Here is a 7,515-nt window from a genome sequence, read left to right as displayed (position 1 = left end):
TAGTGGGACCTGGGGGGACCTGGGGACACCTTTCTGCCGCATGTGACGTGTCACATGCGGCAGAAAGAGCAGAATGAATGCGGGGGAGGGGGGGTGGCTCTGGAGACCCGGAGGGGGCTCCGGTGACCAGAGGGCTCCGGTGGACCGGAGGAGGGGTCAGGGGGAGGACATTTCCCTCCGATCTGAAATGTTTGATCATTTCAGATCGGAGGGAAATGAATGCAGAGCCGGCGGCGGCAGTTTTCAGCACGCGTCGGCGCCATCTTGCACGCTCCGGAGGGGGGCTCTGAAGAACTGGAGGGGGCTCCAGGGACCAAAGAGCTCCGGTGTACCGGAGGAGAGGTCAGGAGGGGGACATTTCCCTCCGATCTGAAATGTTTGATCATTTCAGATCGGAGGGAAATGAATGCAGAGGCGGCGGGAGTTTTCAGCGCGCGTCGGCGCCATCTTGGATTTTCCGGAGGGGGGGGGGGGGGTTGGATGGATTTCTCCGGTACCGTAGGCTTTGGGGGCACTAAGGGCTCACATTTATTTCTCATCTGACATGTTTGATCACGTCAGATGAGAAATAAATAAATTTTACCAGCCATTTATTTTTTTTTTTATGTTGTCGCTGGTATACGGTGTATACCGGCGATCGCATTAACGGGGTGCATAAAAAACACCCCGATTCATAATCTGGGGGGTCTCAGCTACCCCCGGTAGCTGAAACCCCCGAGATTTTTCGTCACTGGGGGGCGCTACAAGCTTTTTCCGGCCTGACGTCTCAAGACGTCGGAACAGAATAAGTACCCTGTTTTTCCGACGTCTTGAGACGTTAGGCCGGCGCTATGGGGTTAAACATTTTTTTCTATCTATTGGCTAACACAGTACAAAAATATAATGTCCCTTTCTCCAGCACAAACTCTCCCTAAACTATTTCTGGGTACAGTGAGCCAAGCATGGCATCACTTGGTCTTATTTAGACCCCATGATGGGATGCAGCCAGCCAATCTCAGTAATCCCAGTAGCTAACATGGCTACAACATTACCGTGACTGGCAGGCAATCCCCGATGTTTAGTGGCTGAAAGACAGTTGGGAGACATGCGAAGCAGGGACTTGAGCATAGTGCCCAAATACCAGAATACTCGTTCGAGTATCAAACACCCTTATGCGCGATCGAGTACCTAGCAATGCCGAGCATGCTTGCCCATCACTAGTTAAATCCTTTTCTCGCAACAATACTTAAAAGGATGGCTTCTCCACTGTCTTATTTACTGCATCTATTAGATTGATAGTCCTCTTCATATTGCACCGTCTTGGCTACATGGTATAAAGTCTACTTGGTCCTGATGAACTAGGTGAGGAATCCATATCATGAGGCAATTGCCCAAAAAGTTGTTTGTTTCATCTAGTATTGTTTACTGTTTTCTATCTTTTGATTCTTTGTGGTGTCTTATGTAAAAGCAACAGGACTGGTGTGGGTGAGCCAAACCAGTCCTGTTGTATTTACATAAGACACTATTATATGCTTATGAGGGAGACATATGCACACTGCAATGCTAATATATGTCGAACAATGAATTTGGGAATATAGACATGCATTACTGCTATGAAAAAACATGTAAAAATTAAGATACTTAGCACAGAAAATTGGCCAGATTTTATGTGAGCCCAACAGCAAATGGCAAGGTGACATCATTTTTGTTGGGTACCTATCAAACTAGTGCCTCTCTTTGGGTGAAAAAAACTGAAAATTTATGGATGGACAGGAACCTGCAAATGAAGAATTAAAATCACCGGAGGCTAAAGAGCAGGAGTGCTCAATCAGAGGGCATAACTCTGTAATCTAAGAAAAAGACTGATGGCACATTCTTTCTAATGTGAACAGGTGCAAACTGAATATGAAACATAATAACAAAAAGGAGAAAGTTGCACACTGCAGTGCTAAAATATGTTTAAAAATGAATATGGGAATATAGACATGCATTACTGCTAGAGTTGAGCGTGGTTCATGGTTCGCGGTTCTCCAGTTCGCAGTTTGAGTGATTTTGGGGGGCGTTCTAGTTAGAACTCAAACTCGAGCTTTTTGGTAAAAGTTCGGCAGTTCGAGTTACGTTCGAGAACGGTTCTATCAGCAAAAGCAGGGCTTTATACAGCTACAGTGTGCAGGAAGCCATCACTGGCAGCCTGCGGTAAGCTGGTAACCAAGATAAACATCGGGTATCCAAGCAAAGCGCTTTGTTTAGTAACCCGATATTTATCCTAGTTATGTGTGCAGGGAGCCGACACTTCTCTGCTGGGCTCCGCCCCCTCCTGCACTCAGCATGTACACACACACACTCACACTCACCTGTCCCCAGCCATGCAGTCCCCGGCACTGGCGTCCTCAGCGCACATGGCCCCACTAGGCTCCACCCACTTCGCACTCCACTGCCCGCACACATGGCCCCGCTAGGCTCCACCCACCTGGCACTCCACACACATTACCCCGCTTGGCTCCGCCCACCTGGCACTCTGCACACATTACCCCGCTTGGCTCCGCCCACCTGGCACTCCGCACACATGGCCCCACTTGGCTCCACCCACCTGGGACTCTGCACACATTACCCCACTTGGCTCCACCCACCTGGGACTCTGCACACATTACCCCACTTGGGTCCGCCCACTTGGCACTCTGCACACATGGCCCGGTTCGGCTCTGCCCACCTCGCACTCCACACATGGCCCTGCTCGGCTTACCTGCGGTGATGAAGTCCCGCCCTCCCGACCTCAGCGCTGTCACTGTCCTCCATGGCCGCCACTTGTCACATTTCCTCCTCTCGCTGCCGACCCGAGACTGTGACTAGCGGTGACGTCACGGGCGCTCGCGATACTTGGCTGTGAAGGTCATTGAAGTCAGTGACAGGTCTGCTACGGTATCAGCAGTGCAGGAGATCGTCACTGCAGGTAATGTACCTCGCTCCTGACAGCAGCACTTGTCATGCCCTGCAGTGACCTGGGCTGACCTATTGATGTTAGCTCAGGTCACTGCATTGCTCTCCCAGCCAATGGGGAACATCCTGCTCTTCATTGACTGGGACAGTGTAGATTGTCATGGGAACCCCTTGGATTACAGCAGACCTGGATTTGTTTTAGTTTCTAATAAATTGGTGAAAGAGTGAATGTGTTGAGGAGTGTTTTTTCAAATAAAAATGTGTTTGTCGTCTATTTTTTTTTTTTTTTATTACTGACTGGGTTTGTGATGTCGGGTATCAGATAGACTCCTGACATCACTAACCCCAGGGCTTGATGCCAGGTGACATTACACATCTGGTATTAACTCCATATACAGTTAGGTCCAGAAATATTTGGACAGTGACACAAGTTTTGTTATTTTAGCTGTTTTCAAAAACATGTTCATAAATACAATTATATATATAATATGGGCTGAAAGTGCACACTCCCAGCTGCAATATGAGAGTTTTCACATCCAAATCTGAGAAAGGGTTTAGGAATCATAGCTCTGTAATGCATAGCCTCCTCTTTTTCAAGGGACCAAAAGTAATTGGACAAGGGACTCTAAGGGCTGCAATTAACTCTGAAGGCGTCTCCCTCGTTAACCTGTAATCAATGAAGTAGTTAAAAGGTCTGGGGTTGATTACAGGTGTGTGGTTTTGCATTTGGAAGCTGTTGCTGTGACCAGACAACATGCGGTCTAAGGAACTCTCAATTGAGGTGAAGCAGAATATCCTGAGGCTGAAAAAAAAGAAAAAATCCATCCGAGAAATAGCAGACATGCTTGGAGTAGCAAAATCAACAGTCGGGTACATTCTGAAAAAAAAGGAATTGACTGGTGAGCTTAGGAACTCAAAAAGGCCTGGGCGTCCACGGATGACAACAGTGGTGGATGATCGCCGCATACTTTCTTTGGTGAAGAAGAACCCGTTCACAACATCAACTGAAGTCCAGAACACTCTCAGTGAAGTAGGTGTATCTGTCTCTAAGTCAACAGTAAAGAGAAGACTCCATGAAAGTAAATACAAAGGGTTCACATCTAGATGCAAACCATTCATCAATTCCAAAAATAGACAGGCCAGAGTTAAATTTGCTGAAAAACACCTCATGACGCCAGCTCAGTTCTGGAAAAGTATTCTATGGACAGATGAGACAAAGATCAACCTGTACCAGAATGATGGGAAGAAAAAAGTTTGGAGAAGAAAGGGAACGGCACATGATCCAAGGCACACCACATCCTCTGTAAAACATGGTGGAGGCAACGTGATGGCATGGGCATGCATGGCTTTCAATGGCACTGGGTCACTTGTGTTTATTGATGACATAACAGCAGACAAGAGTAGCCGGATGAATTCTGAAGTGTACCGGGATATACTTTCAGCCCAGATTCAGCCAAATGCCGCAAAGTTGATCGGACGGCGCTTCATAGTACAGATGGACAATGACCACAAGCATACAGCCAAAGCTACCCAGGAGTTCATGAGTGCAAAAAAGTGGAACATTCTGCAATGGCCAAGTCAATCACCAGATCTTAACCCAATTGAGCATGCATTTCACTTGCTCAAATCCAGACTTAAGACGGAAAGACCCACAAACAAGAAAGACCTGAAGGCTGCAGCTGTAAAGGCCTGGCAAAGCATTAAGAAGGAGGAAACCCAGCGTTTGGTGATGTCCATGGGTTCCAGACTTAAGGCAGTGATTGTCTCCAAAGGATTCGCAACAAAATATTGAAAATAAAAATATTTTGTTTGGGTTTGGTTTATTTGTCCAATTACTTTTGACCTCCTAAAATGTGGAGTGTTTGTAAAGAAATGTGTACAATTCCTACAATTTCTATCAGATATTTTTGATCAAACCTTCAAATTAAACGTTACAATCTGCACTTGAATTCTGTTGTAGAGGTTTCATTTCAAATCCAATGTGGTGGCATGCAGAGCCCAACTCGCGAAAATTGTGTCACTGTCCAAATATTTCTGGACCTAACTGTATTACCCCGTTTACCACCGCACCAGGGCACGGGATGAGCTGGGGCGAAGCACCAGGATTGGCGCATCTAATGGATGCGCCACTTCTGGGGCGGCTGCAGCCTGCTATTTTTAGGCTGGGAAGAGTCCAATAACCATGGACCTCCCTAGTCTGAGAATATCAGACCCCAGCTGTCCGCTTTACCTTGGCTGGTGATCCAATTTTGGGGGGACCCCTACGTGTTTTTTTTTTTTTTAATTATTTATTTAATTTAAAATAACAGCATGGGATGCCCTCAGTTTTGGATTACCAGCCAAGGTGACGCTGCCAGCTGTGGTCTGCAGGCTGCAGCCGTCTGCTTTACCCTAGCTGGCTACAAAAATAGGGGGAACCCCATGTCATTTTTTTGGCTAAATACAAGGCTAAGCACCCCTTAGTGCCACATTAAAGGCACCAAAATTACAAAAAGCAGGAGAGTGGGACATTATGTGTCTTTCTGCCATTATAATGACAGAAAAGACTGATATGAAGTGTACAAGCAAAAGAAAATCACCAGAGCGCTCTACCCTGTGAAAAGCAGTAGAAAATGGCACTGGAGTGAATATGTGACTGCCTCATGTAGTTTGAAGCTATGGATCTGTACCACCCTGGGGGCTCGGCTGCTCTCCGCCGAGCCGCTCGGATCCGGGCTCGGGTTGTCGGTGGCTCGAGCGCCTCCGGACCGGGGGCCCCGTCGCTCTGGAAAAGGGGGGGGTGTTTGGTTGTTTGGTTTGGGGTGGACCGGTCTCACGGCCGGAGCCGCGGTGACCGGTAACAGTTCGTGACGCCACCCACGAGTCGTGGTGAGGTGATGGGCACCACAGTGCGGTGAGGGTGCGGGGGCTCGTCCGGTATCGGTGGTGGGTCGCAGCTAGGTGTTGACCCCTCCGTGGGTAGGGGGTTTGTTGGTCCCGGGGCCAGGTGGCAGGGGCGGGGGGTTGCAGGACGCAGGGGCTCGCTTGCGGCGCGGTGCCTGATGGCACTGGTGTACTCACGATTAAACCACACAGAGTCAATGGTAAACCAAGTTCGGTGTAGATCGGTGCCCGCAGCCAGCTGCGTGTCGCCTTTCTCCTGCACCTTTAAATTTGCTATAGTGACTCCTATGCTTCAGCAATGGTAGTCCGCTCCCCGGCTTTTGGGTACCGGAGGAGCCCTTTTGCCCGCAGGCGCTGGCCCTTTGGATCTCTGGCCCTTGGCGATGGCTCTTATCCGGAATCGGTGGGCTGTTGACGTCTATTGGGACTTTGGGTGGGAATGAACCCCTGAGGTCCAGACCGCAATCAGTAGATTTGTCTGAGCCCGGTTGCTTCTGGGCTAGAACGGGGTCTGTATACCCTGCCTGGTGCTCCGGTTAACTTGTTAGCTCCCCGGTTCGGGTCCGAAGGGTCACCACCCTCTTCTCGGTCCCTACGGTTCCGCAGTTCAGTCCCTGACCGGACTCCTGCAGATGGCCACCACCGTCTGCTTGCCTGACCGTTCCAAGGGGTCCTAGGCTCCGTCCTAGGACCCTGACTCTCAGCTCGCCACTTTTGCTCCTCTCACTACTCCTCTCCCCACTCGACTCACTTGTACTTTCCCTGCCTCAGGCCAGCAGACTCCTCGGAGGGCGTGCCTATCCGCCTGGCTCCGCCCACCTGGTGTGCCTGGCTAGACCTGAGGGAGGCGGTCAGGACCTGTTGGCTGCTGGTGCCCCACTGGGGTGGGGGTCTGTGTGGTGTTGTGTGTTGTTACCTGTGACCCCTGGGGGACCAGGGCGTCACAGATCCTGGGTAAATTTATGTATTTTCCCTCCTTCAGTTTTTTTGCAGTACGCAAACAAACAGAAGGCACACGGATGACATACGAACCGTATATGGAACAGAAACAGATGCCACACGGATGCACCCTTAAAAAAAACCGAACCGTTTTTTTGTGGACCGCAAAAACGGATCGGTCGTGTGAATGAAGTGTTATTCTGGTCTGCCGTTTATAAACAGCAGGCAGAAATAAGTGAATAGCGCCCCCCAGCGTCAGAAAATCTCCGGGGTTTCAGGGGGTAGCTGAGACCCTGGAGATCATGATTTAGGCCGGTTTTTCCGGTCCCCGCTCACGTGATCACCGGTATACACCATATACCGATGATCACGTTACAGTAAATGACAATGTCGGTAAAAAATTATTTATCTCCCATCTGGCATGAACAAACATGATAAATCTCCTCCCCGGTGCCCTCCGGTCCCCCGGTGTCGCCAAAGTGCCCCCCCTGAACCCATCCCGGAAATCTAAGATGGCCGCGCGCACAGCAGCGCGCCGGCCGCATTCACCCTACTCCTCTGATTTCTGTCGCATGTGCCATGACACATGCGACAGAAAACTCCTCCGCAAGCCCTGCCAGGTCACCCCCTATAACCCCACCGGTGTTCCCCGGTGTCCCACGGTACCTGTGCAGCGTTGATCCCCCGTGGCCCCCTCCTTTACAATAGACGCTGCCGCATGCACAGAGCGGCTGTCAGCTCAGCTTCCTGTGTTCAGACACAGTGAGTGGTGGTTAT

The sequence above is a fragment of the Anomaloglossus baeobatrachus genome, chromosome 4 (assembly GCF_048569485.1).
Source record: "Anomaloglossus baeobatrachus isolate aAnoBae1 chromosome 4, aAnoBae1.hap1, whole genome shotgun sequence".
Taxonomy (NCBI): Eukaryota; Metazoa; Chordata; class Amphibia; order Anura; family Aromobatidae; genus Anomaloglossus; species Anomaloglossus baeobatrachus.
This window is presented reverse-complemented; position numbering follows the sequence as displayed.